The sequence below is a fragment of the Canis aureus genome, chromosome 19 (assembly GCF_053574225.1).
Source record: "Canis aureus isolate CA01 chromosome 19, VMU_Caureus_v.1.0, whole genome shotgun sequence".
NCBI lineage: Eukaryota > Metazoa > Chordata > Mammalia > Carnivora > Canidae > Canis > Canis aureus.
Genome location: NC_135629.1, coordinates 24,918,816 through 24,935,446, shown reverse-complemented (window position 1 = coordinate 24,935,446; position 16,631 = coordinate 24,918,816). Strand labels below are relative to the sequence as shown.

Genomic DNA, 16,631 nt, shown 5'->3' with positions numbered 1-16,631 from the left:
ATTACTCATGGATGAGTAAAGGATGATTCTGACCCAAATCTCCTTTGGCTCAATAACAGGTAGCATCTCTCCCTGTAGCATCTCTTCCTGATCTATGGATTGTGAGGATGTATGACGTATGGGTCTGTGAAACAATATAATATAATATAATATTATATATATATATATATATATATATATATATATATATATATATATCAGTTTCTGCCTCGATTCCTGGCACAGTGCTCCTAAAACCCTTGGAACTTCTTACTTCCATGTGGTAACTCTTGGTGGGCTCCTGGATAGTCTCAGGATAAGGGCAGGTATCAGAAAGAGTAAGCAATAGTTGGAAGCCTAGAAATTTCAGCCCACCTCCCATCTTTTGGGAAGGGAGAGTGACTGGAGATTGAGTGAACAGTTGATCAGGTCTACATGATAAATCCATCCATAAAAATCCCTATAGTACTGTGTTCGAAGAGTGTCCAGGTTGATGAAAATAACCACATGCTGTAGGGAGCCGCCCCCAACTCCATGGGGACAGAAGTTCCTATGTTAAAGACCCTTCTGGACCTCACTTTATGATTCTCTTCATCTGACTATTCGTCTATATCCTTTATCATATCCTTTATTGCATAATAAGTTGATAAAAGTAAGTAAATATTTCCTTCAGTTCTATGAGTTGTTTTAGCAAATAATCAAACCCAGGAAGGGGTTCATGGGAACCTCTGATTTATAGCTGGCTGGTCAGAAGTACAGGTGACAACCTGGGATTTATGATTGGCATCTGAGGTGGGGGGCAGGGCCAGTGTTGTAGGTCTAAGCCCTTAACCGGTGGGGTCTGTACTCTGCTTATTGTCAGAATTGAATTGAATTGAGTTGTAGGACATACCGAGCTGGTGTCACAAATAATTGCTTGGTGTTGGGAAAACCTCCACACATCTGATGTCAGACGTATAGTGAGTGTGAGTAGAAGAAAAGCACCCAGACTGTTTTCCTACACAGGCTCCCATGGCCACGTCTACACTGTGTTCACACTGCACAAATAAAGATTCACACACATGAGTCACTACTCGCTTATACTTTTAATGCATTCATCTAATATAACACAGCAGTTAAGAATGAGGAACTTAGAGCTACCAATACCCATTCTTTATCTTTTACTAGCTGCGTGACCTTTCAAAGCTCATGTTTATCATCTGTAAAATTAACAATGGTAATGCCTTCATGGTGTGATTGTAAAGAATTAATGAGAAAATTCCCATAAAGTATTTTGTGCAGAGTTCGGTATATAGGAAAAAGTTGTCATTATTCATTTATTTGTTTAATATTTTTTTGAAAACGTAGTATGTACTGGATATAGTCCCAGTAGAGATGCAAAGGCAAGCTCTATTTAATTTACCCTCAAGGAGTTCACAGAAGATTATAAAAATATTTTTACATAGCAAAGCAGAATTATGGTAAAAATGGTTATTGCTCAAAATCTCCCCATCTATTGAGTTGTACTGATACATGTCAATTGTGTAGTTTGACAAGGCATTTAATTTGGTCTTCTGTAGAACTGTAACTGGTTGCAAATCTGACAGTTTCCTTTTACATTCCATTCCTGATGCTTCCATTCATCCTGAAAGATTATCTTTCAAGCAACACTGTGCAAATTGTATGTTAGAACATTATCAAATAACCTAATGCAATTAGAGCCAATCATTGCTGATGTGATCAATTTCAAAACCTCTAGCCTTTGAATATAACACAGAATAATTTATGGTTAAACTCCACTGGATTTTTCAAATTAGATTCTGTGTTATTTTAGCTGAGTAGGAACTTACAGAGCCCCAAGGCGCTAGGAAAATGTAAGCAACTGAAAAAGAGAAAGAATGTAGACTGACAGCTTCACTAAAAAGTGATCTAATATGAAATTTCACGGAAACTGAGCAATCACAAAGTGTTATGATACCACATAATTTCAAATCAATACTGACCATAAACTGGGTTTGTTAATTACTACAATTTCTTTCTGCTGTGCAGAGATCAAACAGGGAAGAGAAAGAAGATGGTCATAAACTGAAGACTCAGAGGGGTGTATGCCAACTTTACTAAAAAAATATTTGCTGGCTTCAGGGAAAAGCAGTCCATACCCCAGGATTAACAGCATCTTTACTCATCAGCAATGTTAATATGAGAAGCCACACGGCTTTCATTTCTTTATTTGCACAAGAAAGAGTATTGGAAAATTATTCTGTACCTTGGATTTAAATATCAAAACCAAAATGGCTTGGCTAATCTGGGTTGGTGCCTCAGTTTCCTTTTAGTGAACACATAAATTTAAATGAAATACTTCATGATACATTTGGAGGTCCATTCATCTGGAAAGCCAAGTAATTCATAAATATGACCTGTGAAGATGTGGTTTAAAGAGCAGAAACCATATGATGCTGGAAATTTGCTATTTTCAGGGATAAACAATATGTGCATCTTTCCTGAGTGCTGGTTTGTTAAACCTCCTTCCTTCCTTCCTTCCTTCCTTCCTTCCTTCCTTCCTTCCTTCCTTCCTTCCTTCCTTCCTTCTTTCCTTCCTTCCATTATCTGGGTTACTCAAATCTCCACACCCCACCCCACCATTTTAAAAGAATTGATCCATCTTTATCTAATCTGAGTAGTCTAGCACCAACATACACCAACATTCCAGACTAATTTTGCAGCTATTCCTATTGAACTCATTCTTCTCTCTGGCTCTTTAGGACTGCTTGCTTTCCCCTGATCACATCTTACAGTGATCACGATTTGGCATTCTCTATTTACTTTCTGTTTTTGTTTTGTTTTGATATGTGATAAAGTCCTACTCACCCTCTAAGACCCATCTCTAGTATTTCCTCCTCTCTAAGGCCCTGGCTATATTCCACAGTTACATTTCCTGTTTATGTTATCCTACAGTTATTCGTTTGGTTCAGTTCTGCCCATAAGGACTGTGGACTTCACAAGGGACAGGACTGTATCTCATTCATTTTCATATCTCCAGAGCCCAGCACAGTCCAGGAACATAGTAGATACCTCATCAATGTTTGCTGTATGCAAGGCTTCTTTATATGGTGATTAGCACCCTACATGGAGATGTCTAGCTAAGAGGCAGTGCACTAAAATCCAGCTTGAAATGGTGTGTACCCTGACATAAGCCTGTAACAGCCCTAAGGAGGAACATCTATTTTGTAATTTATTTACCAAGGAGGTCCCATTTTTGCAAGTTCCATAGGGGCATACTATGTGCTAATAGCAGACCTGGTTGGATAGATGGATAAACAAACAAGTAAATGAAATTTCCCATAATCTTCTAGAGCTATTTAAAAAGAAGAAGCAGAAGCAGAAAAAGAAGCCACCAAAGAAGCTTTTTCACTGGACTAAAACTATTTAGTCTGCTTATGAAAACTGATTAGATTGAATAGGTGATTGCTTATTTCTTTATTCTAGTCAATCTCTAACCAATTCTGTGAAAGATTAATCCTGATGTCTGTGTCTTAGGCTGATTACTCCACTGCCAATGGCATGTGAATGATGTTATTTTGAACACGAGTATTGTTTACAATGATTTTGTGTGCACTGTCCATCTCTCCCCTACAGATTGGTGGCAACTCTTGGACATTCTGCAAGAATGCTGAAACATGTCAACCAAGAGTCCATTGGGTGTCATCTAAGTATCTCCACTCTCAGTAAGAGAGGATGGCCCTTAGGTCTAGTTATGTAAGAGCTATTACAAAAAAAAAAAAATTCTAGGCAAATTATTGGCTGTTTAGTTGATTTAAAATAAGTACTTTAGAGTGGATTTGTTTCAGCATACTACTCATTTGTATATTGTAATACACCATTATATATTCTAAGTAGACCAGCAGGGAATGTTAGATATGAGTTCATTCTTTCATTCACTCATTCATTTACTAAAAAAATTTACATTTCTGCAATACTTTGTGTATAGTAGGTATTCAGTGAATATGACTTGAACTGAATTTATTCATGTATTCATTCTTGCATTGATATTTATGGGACAGTCACCTCAGGCCAGACGCTCTTAAGTCCTAGGGATATATTGGTGACCTATATATCCGGATAGAGACCAAATAGAGCAAAGACCAGATAGTCTTTGCTCTCATGGTGCTTAAAATAATTGATCTATTTATAGATTCCCTTCTGAATGATAGTTACCCCTGTTCTTAAATGTTCTAGTGAATGAGGCATTTTATGAATAGTTTTCAATCCTTGTTGCACTTTAGAACCACCTGAGATGCTAATGCCTGGTCCCTAACCCAGGCCAATTAAATCAAAATCAGTGAGGGTGGGGTCCAAGCATAGCTACTCTTCAAAGCATTCCAGGAGATTATGTCACACAGCCAAAATTGAGAATGCTTAAGTGTCTCTCTACCTTTTGGTGTTATCACTGTTATGGATTAAACTGTGTCCCTTCTCCCTCAAAATTCATGTGTTTTAGTCCTAACCCCTAATTCCTTAGAATGTGATCTCATTGGGAAAGAGGATCTTTAAAGATGTAATCAGGTTAAAATGAGATAATTAGGATGGGCTCTAATTCAGTAAGTCCACTGTCCTTATAAAAAGGAGATATTTACAGACAGATACCCATATAGGGGAATACCAAGTGAAGGGAAGGCAGAGATTGGGGGGTGATACTTTTTTAAGCCACAGAATGCCAAGGATGTCCAGCATTTTAGAGGCTAGAGGAGAGATATAACCGATTCTCCCTCAAAGCCTCAGAGGGAACTAATCCTGATGACCCCTTGACTTGGGCTTTTAGCCTCCAGAACTGTGAAATAATACATTTCTGTTGTTTAAACCCCCCAATCTACTGTATGTTATGACAGTAGCCCTCACAAACAAATACAGTCATTTTGATAACTGGAATGTTTTCACAGAGCTAACTTAAAATTTTACAGTTGCCTTTTCCTTCCTATCCCCTCCTGAAAATGGGCCAGCTCCAGCTTCTGATCCCTGGCAAGATACATGTGTTGTATCTTCTCTTTCTATGGTAGGTAGGTAGGTTATCTTCCTTAAGAATCAAAGCATTGAAATGTAAATGACTGACCTGTCTGGAGCCAGAACCCTGTAGCCTGACTCCATGATGAATAATCAATGTGCAATGATTCCACTTGCCAAGAAAAGCTCAGTGGATGGGAGCTGCTTCTGGCAGATCGATAAAGCACTTGAAGACACTTGTTTCAGCGGCTCTTTACATTCCGCATCATCATTTGATTTGCTCCGACAACATTCAAGTCTTGCCTCTTTAAGTTATTGTTTTAGCAAATTCAATTTACAATTACTTTCAATATAAAAAGCTTAAGAGATCCAGTTTAATGCCTTATTAGCTGTAAAATCAACCACTATTTCAACTGCATGGTATGAGGAGCAGTGAAAAGTCCTCCATTGCCTAGCTAAGTTTCCTTCTGAATTTGTAACCATGACGGCATCTTCAATCGCAGAGCTGTCCTGTTAATGCCTGCTTTCAAAGCTCCAAATCACTGGACCCATATTCGAATTACACTTCCCTCCAGTATCAGGGATTCCTGGGGTAAAAACAAGTTAATTTGAAGATATTACTCCCAGCAGAGAATTTTTGCTCCTCCAGTATGGATCCATGCAACAGAAACCTTCCAGAGCTCATAATGATGCAGATTTTATTTTTAAATCAAGGGATGAAATGGCCATTGCAGCCTGCTGGCTTTACGGGAGCAGGGCAGAGAGAAGAGTTTATTGCCGCACCACTTGAATTATTTACAACAATGTGTTTTTGTGTTTAGGGATAACTAAATGTTAAAAGTGGAGTAAATCCTCTCTAATGGAAATATAACTGACCTTCTTACTATGATGCACAAGGTCCTTCAAGCTCTTTCAGGCACCTGCCCCTTGGCCCTCTTCTTCAGGAACCTATGCCTCGTTCATTGCCCTCCTGCCCCTGAGCTTGCATGGCAAGCTTACTTTGTCTGCCTGGCTTCTTTTCTTTTAACATTCAGCTTTCTGATGAAATGCCACCAAACCAGACAAATCTTCTCTACCCATCTTCTCCCAACTCTGCCCACTTAAGTCCCCCTTCATCCCTTTATCTTGCTCTGCTTTTATCACTGCCCTCACCTCTCTGCATGTGAAATTATTATTTTTCACACTGTTTTTAATCTTCGGTCCTTCCCTTCTCTATCTTCAAACAGTAGAATGTAAATTCCATGCAAAGGGGACCATTTGATGCTTATCTCTGTTTTTCCAATGCCAGTGACACACAGTTGGCACTCAGTAGACCGTTCTTGATGAATAAATAGCTAATGCTGTACTTTACTTATTGCTACATAACAAACTACCCCTAAACTAAGCAGCTGAAACCAAAACCTATGGATCCCCTGGGAGGTCAGGCAGTTCTGCTTTCTGGTTTGGGTGGATTTGGCAAGCACACCTGATGGGACTTCTTGCCACATATTCTTTTATTTCATATTCTTTCGTTTCTTCAGGCAGGGTGGTCTCAGGGTTTTAAAGATTTTTACTTATTTATTTATTCATGAGAGACAGACAGAGAGGGGCAGAGACATAGGCAAAGGGAGAGCAGGCTCCCTGCAGGGAGCCCGATGTGGGATTCAATCAATCCCAGGACCCTGGGATCATGCACTGAGCCTAAGGCAGACGGTCAACCACTGAGCCACCCAGGCGTCCCAGTGGTCTCAGCATTTTATTTTATTTTTTTTTAAGATTGATTTATTTATCTATTCATGAGAGACAGAGAGAGAGAGAGAGAGAGGCAGAGACACAGGAAGAGGAAGAAGCAGGCTCCACGCCGGAAGCCCAATGCGGGACTCGATCCCAGGACTCCAAGACTGCGCCCTGGGCCAAAGGCAGGCGCCAAACCGCTGAGCCACCCAGGGATGCCCGGTCTCAGCATTTTAAAAGGATGAGAACAGAAGCTTCTAAGTCTGTTAAGCTTTGACTATGGAACATGCACAAAGGGTGCAGAACACAACACACTTTTGCCAGATTCTGTTGGTTAAAGAAAGTTACAAGGCCAGACAAAATTTAAGTGAGTGTAGAGATAGGCTTGATAAGAAGAGTGACAATGGAGTGTGGGCATAGGGAACATCATTCATTATGGGGTCATTATGACAATGAACTGCCCCAAACACCAAAGGATATTTTTGTGCAAATCCTCCATCTGACCTCTATGTGAGTACAAGTTTTAGGGATGTAGAATTCATGTCAAAGGCATTCTTACCTTAAACATTTTCATTTGACAGCCTCTCATAATACCCCACAAGCCACAGACACTGAATAAAAGCTTCACTGTTTTCGCTGCTACAGCTGTATTTATGTTGCTGTGTTTAGGATAAGTTTTACTTTTTACACTCATATCAGTCATTCTTCAAAGACCTCAGGTACATCATTTCAAGAAAATGAGAGTAGATTCTGGAATAAATTATATTGATTTTAATTTGGACATTTTTTAATTGCTTTGGCAATTGAAGAATTGATCTCAACAAGACAGAGCAAAAGTAGATTAGTTGTACTGAATTTATAGTGACCTTATTTAAAGACATAGCTGTCATGAGAAAAATAATTTTACTTCCTATTTCACTACAGATTATTTTTTCTTTCAAAGGTTTTGTGGCTTAATATAGTAAGTAAAAGAGATAGTGAATTTTATTTAGCATTGTGCCGAATGGCTTGAGGGCATTTAAAAAACACATTTCTTAGAATATTTCTCATTCAGATGATTGTGAAGCTTATTCTGATCAAGCAAGTTTGTGACATTATGTGATGATTTTTATGTTGACTAAGCAACATTCCAGCGGCCAACTAACATTGAAATTGACTTAGATCTTTATTTTCTGAAAGAAATGTTGAAATATAAGTCACTGCTCAAATTCTTAAAACAAAACATAACAAAACACTCAAGTGTGATTTAGAAAATTTCTTTAATACGTGGTGGTGGGGCGGGGTAGGTAAAAAAAAAGAAAAAGAAAGTTTCTATAATGCAGAAGGAAATAGAGAAGAAAATAAAAATCACCTGATCTCCTGAAATCTCATCTTGACTGTTTAAGATATAATATCCAATGTTTAATTAACTTTAGAATTTTCCATTTTTAATTCAGAAAAGAAATAGATTTTGATACATATTCTGAAAATTCCTTCACTATCCAACTACAGCCATCAAATAGACTTGGGTAATACAGAATCCCTTGTCATCTGAATTTGCTGTGTAAGCTCGCAGTAATCAAGAACCGATTTGAATAGTAAGCATACTTATATATAGGTTATTTTTCTCTGAAGAAATTGGTATCCTACTGATCCCATGGTCCGTGTTGCTTCCAAGCTACTTTTTTTCACTGAAGAATATATTGGGAAAGGAGGATTCCAACTGGGAGCATGATTTACCAATCTAAATCCCCCCCCCCCCAAACACAGAACAATTATATAGCAAAACCAAAGCCCTTGGAGAATACTTAGCACAAAGCCATGCTACATGGTCTCTTTACAAACTTCACGTGCAATCCATAGAAGGAAATGTGTATATGCCAACAAGAACTATGTCATCATAAGTATTCTGTTCTGAGCATTATTAGGTGAGGTTGGGATTCAGGGAGTTCCTATAAATACTTCACAGAGCAGCAAAGAATATATTTAAAAATATCATATCACCTATTTAGGGGCAGCCTTTAGCCATAGCGTTGTCATTCTATATTGCCCACATTCTTTTAAGGTTTAGTTTACTAAACTAAAAAACAAACAAGCCCCCCCCCCCCCCCGCAAGATTTAGTAATTGTTGAGTAATCTGTCTTTTAACAAGAAAAGATTTATTTATTTATTTTAGTGTGGGGGGGGTGCAAAGAGAGAGGGAAAAAATGTCAAGCAGACTCCCCACTGAGTACAGAGTAGGACATGGGGCTCCAAGATCATGAGCTGAGCTGAAACCAAGTGTCTGACATTCAACTAACTGAGCCACTCAGATGCCCTCCCTTCTGTTATTTCTTTATAATACAAATGATACATGCTAATTTCAGAAAAAAATTAAATACTTACTAGTAAAGGGATTAAGATTACCCATGCTTCCAGTTTTTGGCAAAAATTGTTATTTAATGTTTTGTTATATATTCCAGATCTTTTCTATGCAAGTAGATTATTTTTCCAAGCCACATAATGATTTATATATTGTTGGTAATCTGACTTTGTCTTTTAACAATTTTTTAAAAAGTAATTCTCTACAGTTTTATTTTAAATGGTTTTGTAGTATTTTATTATGTGGATGTGCCATAGGAAATTAACAGAATTAGCTATTCTGATTATCTTCATTTTTTTTTTTTACTTTCACAAAAACACATCTGCACATTTTTTTTTGCTAACTTGCCTAATTGCTTAAGTGAAAGTAATTCATAGACATGGGATTAATGGAAGAAAAATATATGCATTTTAATGTTTCTCAATCAAATTGCTAGTTGCCATTCAAATTGTCCCATTTTATACTTTATTTGAAGCATATAACAATGCTCTATTATCCACAAGTAATGGATTTTTGGTAAGTAATGGATTTTTCCCATTGTTATTTTAACATTCACTTATTATTAATAAGGCTGAGCATGTTTGCTATTTTATATTTATTGTCTACTAATAGACCAAAGGAAGAGTTAATAGTAAATTAAGAGTAGAGCACTTATTAAATTAGGATATGAAGCACTTATTGACTGGCCCTCAACTGATGATTTACTATATTAACAGAGGAATTTAAAAATAAACTTTAGCTTATCTACGTTGGAATAATGTGCAGCTTTGAAAAGAATACAATTGTCTCCTATGTATTAAACAGAAAAAAATTGTAAGAGACATTGTTAAGTGATAAAAAGCATGTTGCAGAATAATCCATTCAGTAAAATTCCATTAATGTAAAAAAAAAATAAGGCAGAACTTAGTGTTTTTATAATTAAAATTTGTTTATTTAATGATTTAAAATAGAATATATTGTACATTTTATTTACTTATTTAAATTAAAAATGTCCAAAAGATTACCTGTGCTGAAACTCCCTTCTTCCTCTGTCTCAGCCCCTTGATTCCCCTCCCTGGGGATTGTCAAGTTTGTTTTTTCTTTTTAATCTTCTTAGATATGTTTCCCTGCATTTAAAAAAATAAAAATGAAAAAAAATGAATGCATGCAATACACAATGTTCTGTACTTACTTTATAACTTTGATAGTGTATTTGAGACCTGTGATGTATATATATGAAGAGTCCCTGTCTTGGCCTCAGAGATTTCTATTATATGAATGAATCATTTAGTAGTCTCCTAGTAATAGATACTAAGTTTTTTCCTAATCTTTTGCTAGTACTAAAAATGCTGTACATATACTGTATGTGTGTATATATATTTATATTTATATATATTATATACAATATATAAAGTAACATAATAAAGTAGTATACACCATATCATATAATATCATATATATTTTATATATTTAATTATAGAATTTCAAAATGGATTGAAATATCTAGAAGCTTTAAAAAAAATAAGGACTATTGCTGTGGAGAGAGTGTAGAGAAGGGAGTATGCCAGGGAGGATTTTACTGCTCATTTCATTCACTTTTCTGATTGCCTCATTTTTTTTTCTATTTTACTTCTTTGAATTTTAAGATAAATTTAAAAATCATTAGATTAAAGATGGTGATTTAGACTCAGGATCATGATTTGGATTTTAAAGAATTTTTATTTTGTTTTGTTGAGAGGGAGGGAGGAGGGGAGGGGTAGAGAATCTTTTATTTATTTATTTTTTTTTTTAAGATTTTGTTTATTTGAGAGAGAGAGAGGGAATGAGTGGTTGTGGTGGGGGGAGTACAGAGGGAGAAGGAGATTCCCCACTGAGTAGAGAGCCTGAGACAGGGCTCAGTCCCAGGACCCTGATATCATGACCTGAGCCAAAGGCAGATGGTCAATCCACTGAGTTGTGCAGGTGTCCCCAGAGAGGATCTTAAGCTGTCCCAAGCCCAGCACAGAGCCAACACAGGGATAGATATCACCCTGAGATGATGACCTGAGCTGCAATTAAGAATCAGTCGCTTAGTCAACTGAACCATCCAGGTGCCCCTGGACAAACTTCTTTGGGAAGTTGGCACTGAAAGGAAATTGTAACGGAAAGTCCTTCATTTCCTTTTTTTTTTCCTTCTAAAGATTTTATTTATTTATTCATGAGACAGAGAGAGAGAGAGAGAGAGAGAGAGAGAGAGGCAGAAACATAGGCAGAGGGAGAAGCAGGCTCGTGCAGGTAGCCCGATGTGGGACTCCATCCCAGGACTCCAGGATCATTCCCTGAGCCAAAGGCAGATGCTTAACCACTGAACCACCCAGCCATCCTGAAAGTCCTTCATTTCTAAACCAGTTCCTCCTCCTTCTGGGACTATTGGTTAGGCAGATACATAATTAGCACACAGAGTTAAGAAAATAAGTTTTTGCCTTTAGATCCTTAGTTTTGGAAAGAAATCAGGTTTAAAACTTATTTCTTTTCTTTTTGACTGTCAAATTCCTCAGCTGGAGGCCAGGATGAGTAAAGGCTAGTGGGCCAGAATTTCTGTAGTTGAGGGAATTACACACATGTAGGCATTTAATATCTATGTAACATAGGATCTAGAGACACATTTGTAAATCAACAAGTGAGTCCCCATGAACATAAAGATAAATACTTTTAAAATGATTAATCTTCTTACATGTTGACATCTAGACTTTTTACTGGATCTTAATATTTCATATTGTAATGCTTGATCAGATTGGATATTGAACATTAGAAAGAGTATGAGCATTTATGAAAAATGACATAATTTATTTTGTGAAACCAATTGCAAATACATGAAAACATAGAGCTTGAATCAATTCATCAAGAATATCAATAAGCTGATAAAGCAGGGGCATTTTCATTTCAATCATAATTTTTAAGCCGTATTCACAGAAAAATTACTTATTAAAGCAGCCATATGTGTGATTAATGGGTTGGTAGTGGTACTAATTACTCATTAGAATGCTAAGACTAAAATATCCTAGGACTTGAAAAAATATAGTGATTTTCATTAAAAGTGTTGGCTAGGTCCCAAAGTCTCAATGGGCTCCTATTTTGAGCTGTAAGGACATGATTTTGATCTAAAATGAAAGACAAATTATCTTAGGAAGATTTAAATTGACACTAACATAATGAAATCCTTCTTTTGTGTATTTTTATATGAGAGATGTATCTCAATATAGTTTGAGATAAATAACAAGTTCGCACTGTTTACATACATTTTAAAAGTTAAATCTTTGGAACGTGTATTTTTTTTAACCCACTGAATGCTTGATCATCTATAGATAAATATTTCTTCATTCTCTGTTTTACAATGGTGGCCTATTTGGCTATTTAAGCAATAACCAAACTTTAAAATTCATAAATTCAATTGAGCATCAAATTAATAGCATTAATCATCATTAGAAGACAAATAGTGCATGTAAGAATGACTTTCTTGCATACTAAAAATATTTTTTCTGTCGTTACAACTGAACACTGCAGCTCAAAGTGTGTATACAGGTACAGGGAAACCTGCTAAGTAAAGGTAAATGTTCTGAAACAAATTTTACAAATATTGCAATCCAAAAGAAGCACCTTATTTTATGTTTTGGATGCCATGATCATGTTAAAATTCTAAGTATTAGCTATAATCTTCACACAAGTAACATCATTAATTTTCATGAGTGAACAAAACATCCACTGTACAAACTTTCATTTTAATTAAGCACCGTAGTGTTTAATAGTGTGCTGTGAATCACAGTGGTGTTTGCTTTTGACGACGGATACAGAGAAGAAAACTTGGTTCTTGAATTTTCATAAAAAATTTTAAGAAAGATTCAAAATATATTAAAGAATAACTTAAAAAGATTGAAACGCCAAGTTAATGTTTTGAGATGTGAGAGAATTTGATCTTGTGAGTAATGGGTCTGGTGAAATTTTTGCCTGTGTAGGAAAAAAGAGAACTTAGCAATTCTAGCACTTCCCTATTCATAAGATATTAGAGAAAGACATCAAAAGCTCCCACCCACCAATAAAGAATAAGAAATAACAGAATGGGGTGCCCCTGGGTGGCTCAGTGGGTTAAGCAACTGATTCTTGATTTTTGGCTCAGGCCATGATCTCAGGGTCCTGGGACTGAGCCCCACATCAGGGAGTCTGCTTGAGGATCCTCCCTCTTCCTTTGTCCCTTTCTTTGCACATACGCTCTCTCTTTCTCTCTGTCTCTCTCTCTGGAATAAATGAGTAAATCTTAAAAAAAAAAACAGTATGATGTGAAGAAAATATGGACATTAATTTGGTTCTTTTGCTATAGATAAATCTAATTCAATGTATACTTTAAAGTAAAATGATTTAGTATAAATAGTGAATAACATACACATTTAGTTGAATGTATAACAATGCCCAGTATCTTTTCTTGTAAAGCTTAATTATCATTTTATTTCCTTTATATTTTAGGGAGCATTTGACTAAAATAATTTGCCATTCTATAGTGACAGTAGGTCAAGATTTCATTGGTAATAGAAAATGGCAATAATTATACTTGAGATCATCAACATTTGACCTCTGAAAGACCCACAGAAGAATCTGTTCATCATGCAAGGCTATTATTAAAACTATTGCAGTAAGAGAGAATAGCACCTTTGCTGCCTGAATATGTGAAGTGGCAGGGAGGACATGTATGGGTTTTAGCATATGGGTCAGGTGATTTTAAGGTGAATTGTGGTTGTGATAGCGAAGAACCTATGATGTAATAGCTTTGGATGAGTGGGCATAGTGAACTGAGGCTTTACTATGCCCACTGAGCCTTAATGAGCAAGATGTTAGTCTCTCTAAATAAAGTATCTTAGTTTTTACACTCTTCTCTTCCAGGGGTAGGTGTTTCCTGGAGCTGGCCTCTAAATAATATTTGTTCTTAGTATTTTTGGATGTAGGGAAAGTATGCCCATTCCAGAATTGTTTAACACGGGGTCAGGAAAGAACATAGCGTCAGTACTGTTCAACCTGGGAAGAAGGAATATGTTGTGTGACAGGCAGCCTCGAAGACGACTCCAATGATTTCTGCCTGTTAACTGTCCATGCTCAAAAATAATCTTCCCCGTTGAGTGTGGTCTGGATTTAGTGGCTTCCAATGAACAGAATAGAAGAAAAATGACAGGTTGTTACTTCTGATATTAGGTTCTAAAACCCCATGATTTCCGTATTCCTCCTACTCATTCTCTCATTCCCACTTGCAGGGCTTGCTCTGTCTGGGGAAAACACACTGATATGTTACAAATAACCCCAAGGACAGGCCCATGTAGCAAGGAAGGGATGTTTCCAGCCAACAGGTATAAAGGACAGGAGTCCTGCCAGCAGTGTGCATGAGCTTGGCCATGGATCCTTCAATAAAGTGTGAGATTACCACACACAGCCTGTGAGAGAGGTGTCTGTGCCCAGATTCCTGACCTTCAGAAGCCATGAGATAATGAATATTTGCTGGTCTAGCTTACTATGTTCAGGGGAAATGTATTATGTAGCAATGGATAACTAATGCATGTTGGTTTCACTTTTCAGGATGCAGGAGTATACTTTCACCTGAAATTTCCACTTATTTCAAAATAAGCATATTTATTAGCTCAAATGTTGGTTATGTTCACTAATTATATTGTAAAGCAAGAGACTTAAGAGAGATGCATCACATATTATGTTCATTACAAAGTTTTCTTCATTCTGCTCTGTAGTAACAGGCCATATTTGAAGTGGATAGTAACTATCCTATGGAGGGACAGTTGCAAGAATTAATGCTTTCTTGATGAGCGCTGGGTTAGTGCTTTGTAAAGAGTCTTGAAGTTTCTGCTTCATCTTTGTCTCTGGCACTTGGTGGGCCTCAAGTCTACTTAGAAAGGCATGTCTGTATGCCCAGGACCTGCTTCAGATGCAGTGTTTCCCAGCCTTCACTTCAAAGCAGCATTGTGGTGAGTCCTGACCCCTCCCACTGTCTGTGGTTGCCCTGCACACCACCACGCAGACTAGGGGCTTGTAGGGAACAATTTTCTCCTCTGCCCAGGGAAATTCAGATCTTGGGAGGTGGACATTTTTTTTCAGAACTTTATCATTGTTTCAATTTAAAAGAAAAACATGTAAAGAGTGTTCTGAGAAATTTACAAAGGGACATATGATCACAAGCTGGGACAAGGAAAACTGGAGTCGAAACCCAGACAAGATAAGACTTCTGGGGCACTTTGTAAAGGGACAGTTGCCAATACTATGCTGAAAAGTTTCAAGACCTCAAGTTTCTCCTCACCACTTTTAATAAGCTAATGAATCCTACCATTTCTGGCGGGGAAGAGAGGCAGGCAAGAGTAGTCAGAAGACGTTTTGCATGTTTCTCGGTTGACTTTGTCTTAAATTTGGATTTAGACAGAGCAGTATCTAAATTCCATTTCTTCCAAATATTCAACTTACTTTGGGCCATACATACTTATTTTGATTCTTTGCTTTTGGGTTTGTGGGGTTTATAAGCTCTTTTCCATCTTTATTTTTCATTACTCTGTCTACCAACATTTGTGCCCATCAATTACCCATCTGTCTCCCTGATTTTGCGATGTCTGTAAACATGTTGAACAAGGAAAAAGAAACTAATAGCCCAAATGACATTGGGCGACTGTCCAAGGATAAATATGTATACAGCAGGTACTATGCAATTAGCTTTGCCATGCACTAGCCCATTTGTCCACATAAGAGCTAAAGGACAGGACAATACTGTCACCCCTTACTACCTGGGTAACCTTGCTTTTTCTACTTTCTGGGCCTTGTTTTCCTTATATGCAGTGTCTTCTGCCAACATGGGGAGCTTAACTATTATATAATTGACACCTAGAGCTTTTGCAAGTCATTTCTAAGGTCTTTATTTATGAAAGCCAATAGTTCATATGGTGGGGACCCTTTTGATGTTTTCTAATTTGTTATATTCATTTTTCATGAATGGGCTGTTGCTAAGTCTGTTATAAAATACCTTCAGAAAAGCTTCGAACCCCCAAATATCTGTATTCCCATATTGCCCTGGGGCTGAGGCCTCAAAGCCTCAGTGTGAATCATTCTATCAAAAGGGAAATAAATGTGTTGAGTCTTCATTAGCTTAAATTCTAGTGTTTTAAGAGTCTCCCGAGTAATTCAGAAATTCTAACCAATTTTTTTAGGGGCCAAATTCAGGATGAGGGCATTCCCTGGGGGCAGGATGTATTTAGAAACTCAGCCTTAGAATAGACAGAGTTTTGTGAATGAAAGTTGGTAACCGTAGGCACCTGGGCAGCCAGAGTTTTAATTAAAAGACCAGATCATAGTGCAGTGACTCCCAAATTAGCTGCACATTGGAATTACCTGAAGATCTTTTTAAAAAGACTGAAGCTGGCTTCTACCCCAGACCTTCTGACTCCACTGTGTGGAGTGTAACCTGGCATCAAGATTTTTTTTTTTAAAGTCACCATCACTACTAGTATATAGCAAAATTTGAGAACCACCCAGAGTAAGCTCAAGGCTTAAGTTTTGAATTCAAACAGATCTTAGTTCAAATTCCCATTTTACTACTAGACTACATGACTTTGGGAAAGTTATTCAACTC

General features: G+C 37.1%; 1 long non-coding RNA gene across 5 annotated transcripts in view; it reads left to right on the top strand.

Moving 5' to 3' along the window:
- Nucleotides 1-16,631, top strand: part of LOC144289767 (uncharacterized) — a 72,412-nt gene that overhangs the window by 1,656 nt on the left and 54,125 nt on the right. For 3 of the 5 annotated variants that reach the window (XR_013357681.1, XR_013357684.1, XR_013357682.1), the window contains one exon: nucleotides 14,752-14,985. The exons of the other annotated variants lie outside the window; for them this stretch is intronic. This is a non-coding gene — a long non-coding RNA (uncharacterized LOC144289767). The remainder of the gene's footprint in view (nucleotides 1-14,751; nucleotides 14,986-16,631) is intronic. 5 annotated transcript variants of the gene reach the window in all.